Genomic DNA, 10,553 nt, shown 5'->3' on the forward strand with positions numbered 1-10,553 from the left:
TCTTACCTCGAGCACTTCTGTCCTTCTGCCTGAGGGCTTTCTTTTGTCTTAGGGCACTGGTTCTCAACCTTCCTAATGCTGCAACCCTTTAATACAGTTCCTCATGTTGTATGTGGGCGTATCTGCATGTGGGCGGACCCACCTGGAGACGGACAGAGGAGCAGTGTCTTGGTTCCTATGACCATAAGAAATATGTGTTTTCCGATGGTCTTAAGCGACCCCTGTGAAAGGGTCATTCGACCCCCAAAGGGGTCACGACCCACAGGTTGAGAGCCTCTGTCTTAGAGCTGGCTCGGGGCAGGGTACAAGTGCTGGGAAATGAGCACCCTTAGTTAGGATTGACCCTCAACTATTGAAGGATGAGAATTGGTGGATATGAACCCAGGTTTCCTCACCCCCTGGTTCAGTTCTGAGCTGGATTCTATATAGTGTCCCAGAGGGTACCAGTGGGATTGAGCCTTAGTACTTACACCAGTTTACAAGTCATTCACACACCCTTTGCTCATTCTGTCACTCCCCTGTCTCAGTCCCTCCCTCGTGATTCCTGCTATCACTTCCCAAATAAACTACCTGCACTCAGATTCTTGTTTCAGGATCTGTTGTTGGGGTAACTCAAACTAAGGCAGCATCTAGTACAGTAGCCCACCAGGGAGCTTTCCTCTTCTTGCCCAACATTCAGTGGTTGCTAAGTGTTTGTCTCTACTTCCTTAATGACCCTTAAAGTGTCTCCTCTACTTCTAGAGTTTAGTTCTGATCCTAAGTATCTCACTTAGTTGATTACAGTGGCATTCTAATGGGTGTCTCCATTTTATTTATTTTAATTTTTTTTTCTTTATTGATTTTTAGAGAGAAAGAAGAGGGAAAGAGAGATAGAAACACTGATAAAAGAGAACATCGAATGGCTGCCTCCTGCACGCCCCGCACTGGGGATTGGGACCACAACCTGGGCATGTGCCCTGACCGGGAATCAAACTAGCAACCCCTTGTTGCATGGGTCAGTGCTCAACCACTGAGCCACACCAGTCAGGTGGTCTCTCCATTTTAATTTATTCCTCCATAACCACTCTTTCACAATGCTACCAGAGATACCTATCCAAAAGGCACACCTGATGCTGTTACTTCTCAGCTTCAAGTCTTTCATTGGTTTGAACCATTCATCACCTGACCCTTCCTTACCCATGCTGTGCTCTTCTTGAACCCCACACTGTTGCACATGTTCTGTGGCTGCAGTGTGGGGTTTACACTCACTTTTGTCCACCTGTGAACTTCAGCACAATTTTAAAGTCAAAATAAACTTCACCTTCTCTCTGAAACTGTCCCTCCAGTGACCACACTCAGTGGTGGCTTCTTCAGCCCCACCCCTTTGCTTGTACAGGTCTGCATAAGAATCTTTTTCTCTGTTTATTGGCATGTGAATATACAGGGTGGGGGCAAAAGTAGGTTTACAGTTGTTTGTATGGAAAAAAATACCATAATTAATAAATAATAATACAAGAATGAACTGTGCTGCGAGTACTCACAGCTGTGAACCTACTTTTTCCCCACCCTGTACTGACTATTATCACTCAGCTGAAAGTTCTCTTAGAGCAGAAACCACATACCATTCCCAGCCCCTGACTCAGCACCAGCATGAAATCAATACTTGATCCTGACAAGGATAAGTTGGCCATTCAGTTTGTGCTTTGGAAGTTTGTTCTGGAAAATATGGCAGAGCTGAGGGTTGTGAGGAGGCTCTTTATTCTGCTAACACATAAGAACTGCTTAATACAGAGAGACAAAGTGGTGGGGATGGCTGCATGACCCAGAAGTTCGGTGGGAGAATGTGATTAAAGTAATCACGAAATATTTTATACCTCAAGCATTCCTCTGGTGCTTCATTGCTAGACCTCCTTATTCTGCCACGTTTCATTTCTTTTGAATGCATGTACTCCTTAGCCCTTGGGAAACATGTAGGAGGAAATGGAGGCAAATTTTCAGGAAGCACCATTTCTCTGGGATTTATTTTGTCACTATTTCTAGATTTGTTATGTTAAGATCTCAGAGTCATTGAATTCCAGTGATAGAAAAATCATAAAGTACAATAAAACAGTGTTCAGTTCTGTCTAACCTTGGCTTGGAAAGTACCTAGATTTCTGATGGTTAGTTGTGCCTCTTTGGGGGGATACTATATGGACCAGCCAAAATGCACAGCTCTGTTCCTTCTGAGGGAGGACTGTGGGGAGGACTCTGTTTACCTAGTGCCGTGGCTTGGGTATGGGCTTTGGCTCCCTTCCCTGTGGAAACTTCTCCATGCTGGAAACCAGATCTACTGTCCCAGGGAAGGGGTGGGGCAGGCTGATTTCACCATAGTTTACACATGGTCTAGAATGGGAGTTGGTTCTCATTCTTTGAAGCTGTTCTCCATCATTTTGGCATCATCCCCTAGAACTTTCTAGTGTCAGGGTGGCATGGTGGAACGAAGAAAACATGGTGCTTCATGATGTCTCTGTGGAGGACCCAAGAGTTGAGAAGGGTCAGAGTCATCAAGCAGGGTTGTGGTCAGCTGTGGTCACCACAGCCACCTCCTAGCTGCATTGGCACACATAGTCACACTCATGCTGGTGGCTGGAAAGTTTCTCCTGGGTAAGATGGGAAGCTGGGTGTTCCCAGTCTTGCAAGGGGCTGGGAACTTCTTTTTAATTGGGTAGAGCCCTGAGGCCTGTGTGATGGGATATAGGCGTACTCTGCAATACAAATAAAGCCACAGGTGTGGGTCTACCCTGAGGAATGGAGACAGGAGGTACTGGCCAAGACAAGGCAGAGAGGAGGCTGGGAAGCCACTGCCCACAAGTAGGGCACAGGGGTCTAGTTCCCACGCATAGCCAGTGACCTGTCTCCCGCCTGAGATTCCAGGAGAGCAGCCCTCACCTACCTAGGCTGGGGTTTCACTTTCTGGTATTGGTTTTGTCACTCTTTCCATGGGAGTCTGGTGTACTTTGTCCTCTCATTTTTTTTTTTTTTTTTTCCTCCTTGCCCATGCCCATCTGAGTTTAGAAGGTGGTGAGTCCCAAGTTCCAGGCCAAGGCCTTGTCCTTGACCTCTACTTCCAGCTCTGCTCTCAAATAAAGTCTCTTTCAAAACTGAAAAGCAAAGATAAAAAAAAAAATTCATTCCATCAATGATAACAACACTCCTGGTTATTCTGCTCCATTTTGAGAGGTATTGAAGAACCAGATATTTCCATTTCAATAAAAATAATTACAGTCATTTATGTTTTAAAAATGCTTTTCATGAGCTCAGAGCTAGTTACACACTTTGTTTTCATAGTTTTGTTTAATCTTCATGACATTTCTTTAAGGAAGGTATTACTGCAAACTTCATTTTATAGACGAGGAGACAAAGAAACAGAGAAATTAAATAACTGAGCTGGCAGCCATGAGTACTGTGAGCAGCTGTGTTTACAGTTGTGAGTACTCAAAACACAGTTTATTCTTGTTTTTAAATTTATTAATTATTGTATTCTTTTCCATAAAATAACTGTAAACCTACTTTTGCCCCACCCTGTAAACATTCCACCATCTACTTTTTGCTTAATATATGTAAACACTGTAGACTCAGGTGTTTTGTAGCATCAAGGAGATACTCATGGTGGATACAGCAGTGCTGCTGAGGACACACTGTACATGTTGCAAAGGACAATGGACAGGTTTCCATCTTTTTATTGTCCTCTTACCTTCCTACCTACACCATCTCTTTCCCTGGGGTATTCTCATGCCTGTTTCCTTCAACTTTAGATTTCCAGGCATACTGTTTTTATGCCCCTCTGTCCACCCAGTTTGTTGACTTTCTCTCTCTTTCACCTCCACTGGTCTCCAATTTCCTCTCCCACAGAATAGTAGCTATAACAATGGTATCACTACCCCTAACAAGACGTTGGTTGTCTGTTCTATGGGAAGGAATGCATCTATTTGTTCAGAAAAGTTCAAATAAACTATTAGGATCTTCTAAACCTGCACTGCCCAGTATGGGAGCCACCAACCGTAAGTGACCACGAGAAACGTGGTGAGTTGGACTTGAGATGTGCTGTGAGTATAAACTGCGCACCACATTTCAAAACTTAGTATGGGGGTAAAAAAAAAAAAAGAATGTAAGACATCTCAATAATTTATTAAATATTGACTATGGGTTGAAATGATAGTGATAAAATAATGATTAAAATTAATTTTACTCATCCTTTTTGCTTTTACTTTTTTTTAAGGTGTTAATATTCTTTGTACTGTTGACAGTATTACAGATGTCTCCCATTTTCACCCTCCACCCAACCCCCACCACACCCCAGGCTTTCCCCATACTATTGTCTATGTCCATCGGTTATGCATATATGTTTTTTGGTTAATCCCTTCCTGTCCCCTTCACTCCCCACCCCCGCAACTGAGATTTGTTATTCTGTTCCATGCATCCATATCTCTGGACCTATTTTGTTTGTCAGTTTATTTTGTTCATTAGGTTCCACATATAAGTGAGATCATGGTGACATTTGTCTTTCTCTAACTGGCTTATTTTGCTTAGCATAATAGTCTCCAGGACCATCTATACTGTCTCAAAGGTAAGAGCTCCTTATTTATCATAGCCACATAGTATTCCATTGTGTAAGTGTACCACAGCTTTTCTATCCACTCGTCTACTGATTGGCACTTGGGCTATTTCCAGATGTTAGCTACTGTAAATAGTGCTGCTATGAACCTAGGGGTGCATATACTCTTTCTGATTGGTGTTTCAGAATTCTTAGGATATATTCCCAGGAGTGGGATCACAGGGTCAAACAGTTCCACTGTTTTCACAGTGGCTGTACCAGTCTGCATTCCCACCAGCAGTGTACTAGGATTCCCTTTTCTCTGCATCCTCGCCAGCACTTTTATTTGTTGATTGATTTATTTTTAAAAAAATCCTCACCTGAGGATATTTTTCTGTTTATCTTCAGATAGAGTGGGAGAGAGGGAGGAAGAGACAGGGAGGGAGAGAGAAGGAGGGAGAGGGAGGGAGGGGAGAGAGAGAGAGAGAGAGAGAGAGAGAGAGAGAGAGAGAGAGAAAGAAAGAAAGAAAGAAAGAAACATTGATGTGAGAGAGACATATTGATTTGTTGCCTCCCACATGACCCCGACTGGGGCTGGGGACCAAACTTCTACCTAGGTATGGGCCCTTGACCAGAATTGAATCCAAGAGGCTTTGGTCCATGGGCCTGCACTCTAACCACTGAGAAAAACCAGCCAGGGCTATTTTTTGATTTATTGATGGTAGCCATTCTGGTAGGTGTGTGGTGATACCTCATTGTAGTTTTAATTTGCATGTCTCTGATGATTAGCAACATTGAACATTTTTTCATGTTTATTAGCCATCTATCTGTATGTCCTCTTTGGAGAAGTGTCGATTCAGGTTCTTTGCCCGTTTCCCTTTTTCTAATGAGACTATTAGAAAAATGTAAAACTCTATACAGGCAAACCTTGTGATATTGTACTTCACTTTATTGTGCTTCACAGATGTTGAGTGTTTTACAAATTGAAGTTTAAGACCCTTCGCCAACAAAAAGATTACAACTTGCTTTATTGTGGAAGTCTGGAACCGAACCCACAATATCTCCAAAATATGCCTATATGTGGCTCATGTTACACTTTGATTGGACAGTGCTGCTGAAAACCCTGTGTTCACTCTTTAAGCTGAAGAAAGGAGGAAGGCCCAGCCCTGTGCTGAGGGAATTCCCAAGCTCATGGGTGTATGACCTCCAGTGCTGTTGAACAATGCAGACTGTAGGGCTCTCCCTGTAGAAGTCATCTGCATTTTAACGGAAATTCAAATCTAGTGCTGGGAGTTGAGGCATCAACAACCTGCTAGAGAGATCAATGTCAGCTGCCAGGCCCTGGATTGTGGAGGCTGCACCTTCTTTGCAGTTCCTGGCACAGCACCTGGAGCAGAGTTCTGAGCAATCACTGGCTGTTCAATGATTGAACGGATTTGGGTCTGAGTCCCACAGACCTCATCACATGGGCAGCTGCCTCCTCTGCTTTCCTAATGGGATTCTTCCCTCCCTGTTGCCATGCACACCCATCAACAGCCCTGCCAGATTTACCTCTTTACTTATTCTCCAAGCATCCCTTTCATGTCCCATGTCTTAACCAGAGACTTCATCATCTTTTACTTAGATCCTATCTGGTCTTCCCACCTCTAGGCTAGCCCAGGGATTCTCAAATTCTAGTATGAATCAGAGTCACTCATTCATGCACAGACTGCTGGGCCCCACCCCCCAAAGCTTCTGACTCACTGGGCCTGGGTTGGGGCCTGAGAACAAGTTTCGAGGTGATGTGGTTGCTGCTGGTCCAGGGGCCACACTTTGAAGATTGTTGACCTAGTCTAATTATCTCCCTAAAATACAAATCTGATCATCACACCTTTCCCAAGACTTGCCAATAGCTGTTCAGAGCCTTCTGGATAAAGTCCAAACTCCTTAGGACCCATCCAAGGGCCTTCATTGTTGGTTCCCTGTGTATTGCCCCAGCTCCATCAATGAGGTCTTTGTTTCCTCCATAGTGCCTGTAGTTCTCCCAAAGGACTCTAGCTCATCTCTGAGTGCCCTGCCTGCTGCACATCTCTCTCCTTCCCTTGCAGGCTACCTTTCCCAGGCTCTTGTGACTGCTAGCTTTCTGCTGAGTTGGGCCAATGGGAGGTACTGGTAGGAGACGGATAGGAAGGCAGTGGGAGGGAAAAAACCAAGTCTATTTCTCTCTCCTCTATGCTTTGAGCAGCATCTACAGCAGTCATTGTGTGTTCTCCATGGCTTCATCTTCTGCCAGACAGGCATGCTATGTTTTCAGCTTCTGCCATCACCCAGCCCTAGGGCGCTGGAAACACCACCTCCGCCCTGCTGCCCTAGGGGTAGAAGTGGCTTTCTGCTGTCTTCTGTAACTGGGTGCTTCTCTGGCTTCGTAGCCCTTTTATTATGATATCTTGCACCAGATTCCCTCTGTGGTAAATGCATAAAGGTTACACCACTAATGTCCAAGAGATTTCTTTCTTTCTTTCTTTCTTTCTTTCTTTCTTTCTTTCTTTCTTTCTTTCTTTCTTTCTTTCTTTCTTTCTTTCTCTCTCTCTCTCTGTTGTTAATCACCACCTGAGGATATATTTCCATTGATTTTTAGATAGAGAGAGAGAGAGAGAGAGAGAGAGAGAGAGAGAAAGAGAGAGAGGAGAACATCTATGTGAGAGAGACACATCTATTTGTTGCCTTCCACATGACCCTGACTGGGGGATCAAACCTGCAATCCTGGTACATGCCCTTGACCAGGAATCAAACCCATAACACTTTGGTCTGCAGGCTGACACTCTAACCTCTGAGCCAAACCAGCCAGAGCAAGAATTTTCTTTTTAAAATTTTTTATAATTATCTTTTATATATCAATATATTTATGCATATATCTATCTCTATAGCTATAGATATATCTCAAGTCAGAAGCCAAATGATGGAACTTTCTGTCACAATTGGTTATTCTGTATCTGCCCTGTCCAGTATAGTAGCCACTAGCCACTATATTGACCATTAACACTTGAAATATGGCTACTGCAACTGAGGAAGTAAGATTTAATTTAATTTAAATTTAAGTTGACACATGAGACTAGTGGACGCTGTATTGGACAGTGCAGGGTTAGACCCTGCTTAATATACAGACATCAAAATTTAGAAATAGATTTTGAAATTGCCATCACAAAGAACAAGGAAGTTTCCTGTGCTCTTTGTTATATAATATAGTCTTGCTCTTTGCATATGAGGTTCATTACTTTTACAACCTTTAGATCACTTTCTGAAAGACAGACCTATAAGGGTTGAGATTAGAGAAAAGAAGACAGATTAACAGAAATTATTATTAAGCCCTGGCCAGTGTGGCTCAGTTGGTTGAGCATTGTCCCATGCCCGGAAGGGTTACCTGTTCAAATCCTGGTCAGGGCACATGCCCAGGTTGTGGGTTTGATCCCAGGTTGGGGTGTGTATGGGAAGCAACGGATAGATGTTTCTCTCTCATGTCAATGTTTCTCTTTCTCTCAAGTCAATGAAAAAAATATATTTAAGAATTATTAAGTAAATTAAAGCAAGTTATAGAACAATATAGTATAACCTGATTTAATTAAAATTAAAAAAGTAGAAAAGTGAGTCCTTATAGAAAAATGTCTGAAAAAATACCCCAAATACTGTAAATGGTGGGACTATGGGTAGGAAGGAGGTGGAGAACTATTATTTTTTATTTACTAAACTTTTTATATTTTTGTACTGTTTGGAGATAGCTATCTATCTATCATCTATCTATTTATCTATCTTCTATTTTTTTCCATGAGCATGTATCATTTATAAAAGCAGCAAAACAAAACAAAAAATCTGAATAAAGTGTTATTACGTTTCTATCAAATGGATTATATACTTTTCAGCTTTGTCATTTAGATTTTACTGAGCAAGATTCAATTATTTTCTTGATGACGTAGTGTTGTCACTTTGAGTTTCATGTTATTCATTATGATGTAATATGATATTTTAAAATTACCCAGGATTTGTTTTAATCAGCTATGGTAAGACACACAGAAACAGAAATGACTATCAGGAAGGAAAATTTGTTTATACTCACAGATCCATGGAAACAGGAGGCATGCATGCCATGTAGGGCCACATGGAGAAGCATCAGCCTTGGTCAGAAGGCAGAAGGGCAGAAAACTTGGGCAAGGACCTTTATTGCAGTTTCTGTGGGAAGGAGTGAGTGAGGCAGGGTACGTAGGCTTAGAATTGGTTAGTTTGGATCATTTCAGTGGGCTTCAGGGCCAGGGGGCTACTGCCTGGTACATGTACCTGGGATGCCTAGGGCAGGTGAACAGTGGCCCAGAGTGTAAGAGCCTGATAAAGGTGGTTGAGGTGTGGACCCTTGATCGGGTGGTTTCATATGAAAGACATGTTCCTGAGTTGAGTTGTTTGCTTTGCTGTCTCTATAAATTGGTGAGTCTTTGGAGGGACAGTCTCTATAGGATTAGCAAGGCCCCAAATGTCAAATCATCAGAAATAGAGAACATAAAAAGATATGGTTAATACATATGATGAAGTCTTCAGGAAAGTAGGTAAGACTGTATCTTTAAGCTGAACTTCTATGATCTTTGAATTCTTGCTTTCTGCTTGCCAAGATGTCAGGGATTCTTTCTTCTGCTGTGCATGGGCTTGCATCGGGGCTGTATCTTCTTTCCCTTTATGTTTGGTAGACTCACATGTCAACTAAGTAAATACGTGCTAACTGAGGGTGAAGGTGTTTACTCCTCTATTAACCCTCATTATGGCATTTCTGGTGGGGTATTCATTTTTGAGAAGAGATCACACCCACTGTAAGACAGATGGTTTCTAAGGACATGAAATTCCATCAGGAGGTAAGTGACCTCTTAGTGCAGGAGTTCATGCCATATGGTTGACCTTGTTACCCCAAGCTACTGCTGCCTGTCACTGCGATAGGTCAAGTGCTTTGCTCTCAGCGTCCAGTTCTTTAACACACGGGGCCTATATTGTTGCCCAGGGGAAACTTACTGCAAACAAACTATGCCGCAAAGAAGCATGCAGGACCTTCCTGATTCCTGAACCAGCCTCAGGAGCAACAAGGCCATGTCCTCATTCTGGGGTCTCCAGTGTCTTGGAAGAGTATGTCTGCTTCCAGCTTTCTAGGGTTCTGGAAAGACCATGTACCATATTTTTTCTTTCTTTCCTTGTCTTAGCTATGTACTGGAGTCTCAAGGCCATGGCTTCTAGATAAATTCAGTTGCTATTTTATGAAGCACCCATCTTTTCATTGTGTAGTGCTAATGATGATACCAAACAAGCCAACAGACATAGCAGCATGATTCTGGTTGTTATATAATTTGGGTGAGCTATGTAACTTTTCTGTGCCTCTTTTTTCAACTATAAAATGGCAATAATAATGCTTAAGGGTAGTTATGAAGGTTAAATGATTGAGTTTTTGTAATGCTCACACATTTACAATTCAAGACAAATGTGTGGCACCCAATGTGTGGAAGCTTGCTTTAAAGAAATTAGGAAAGTAAGAAGTGAGTTTAGTATAAACTATGTAAAAACTCAGTTGGGGTTTTGAGAATTTCCCCCACTGGAAAATCAATCCCTTAAAGAGGAATGCCCCACCTTTGGCATTTTATTCTGTGTGGGTAAATTAACACAGATGGCTGTCATTCCTGTGCCGAGATCAAGTACATGAGGGCCGTAGTCAATAGATTGGAGGCCTGGATGTGAGGGAGCATTGGAATGAAACACCCACTCTGCGCCACCTTCCAGCCCCTGCTTCCTGACCCCTGCATGTCTCTAAGCTGCTTACTGAGCTCAAGATTAATTTTACCCCAATAATCTGGGTCTGTAAATTTATTACCCCTGACATTCCCCTCCCCAGGGGTTTATTGCTTTCTAACTGCACAATGAGAAAGAAGGATTCACTAAATAGACTTTCTATGGTTAATCTAATTATGAAGCCTTCTAATAGGAGGTATACAAGAAGTTT

This window comes from Molossus molossus, unplaced genomic scaffold (genome assembly GCF_014108415.1).
Source record: "Molossus molossus isolate mMolMol1 unplaced genomic scaffold, mMolMol1.p scaffold_m16_p_6, whole genome shotgun sequence".
Taxonomy (NCBI): Eukaryota; Metazoa; Chordata; class Mammalia; order Chiroptera; family Molossidae; genus Molossus; species Molossus molossus.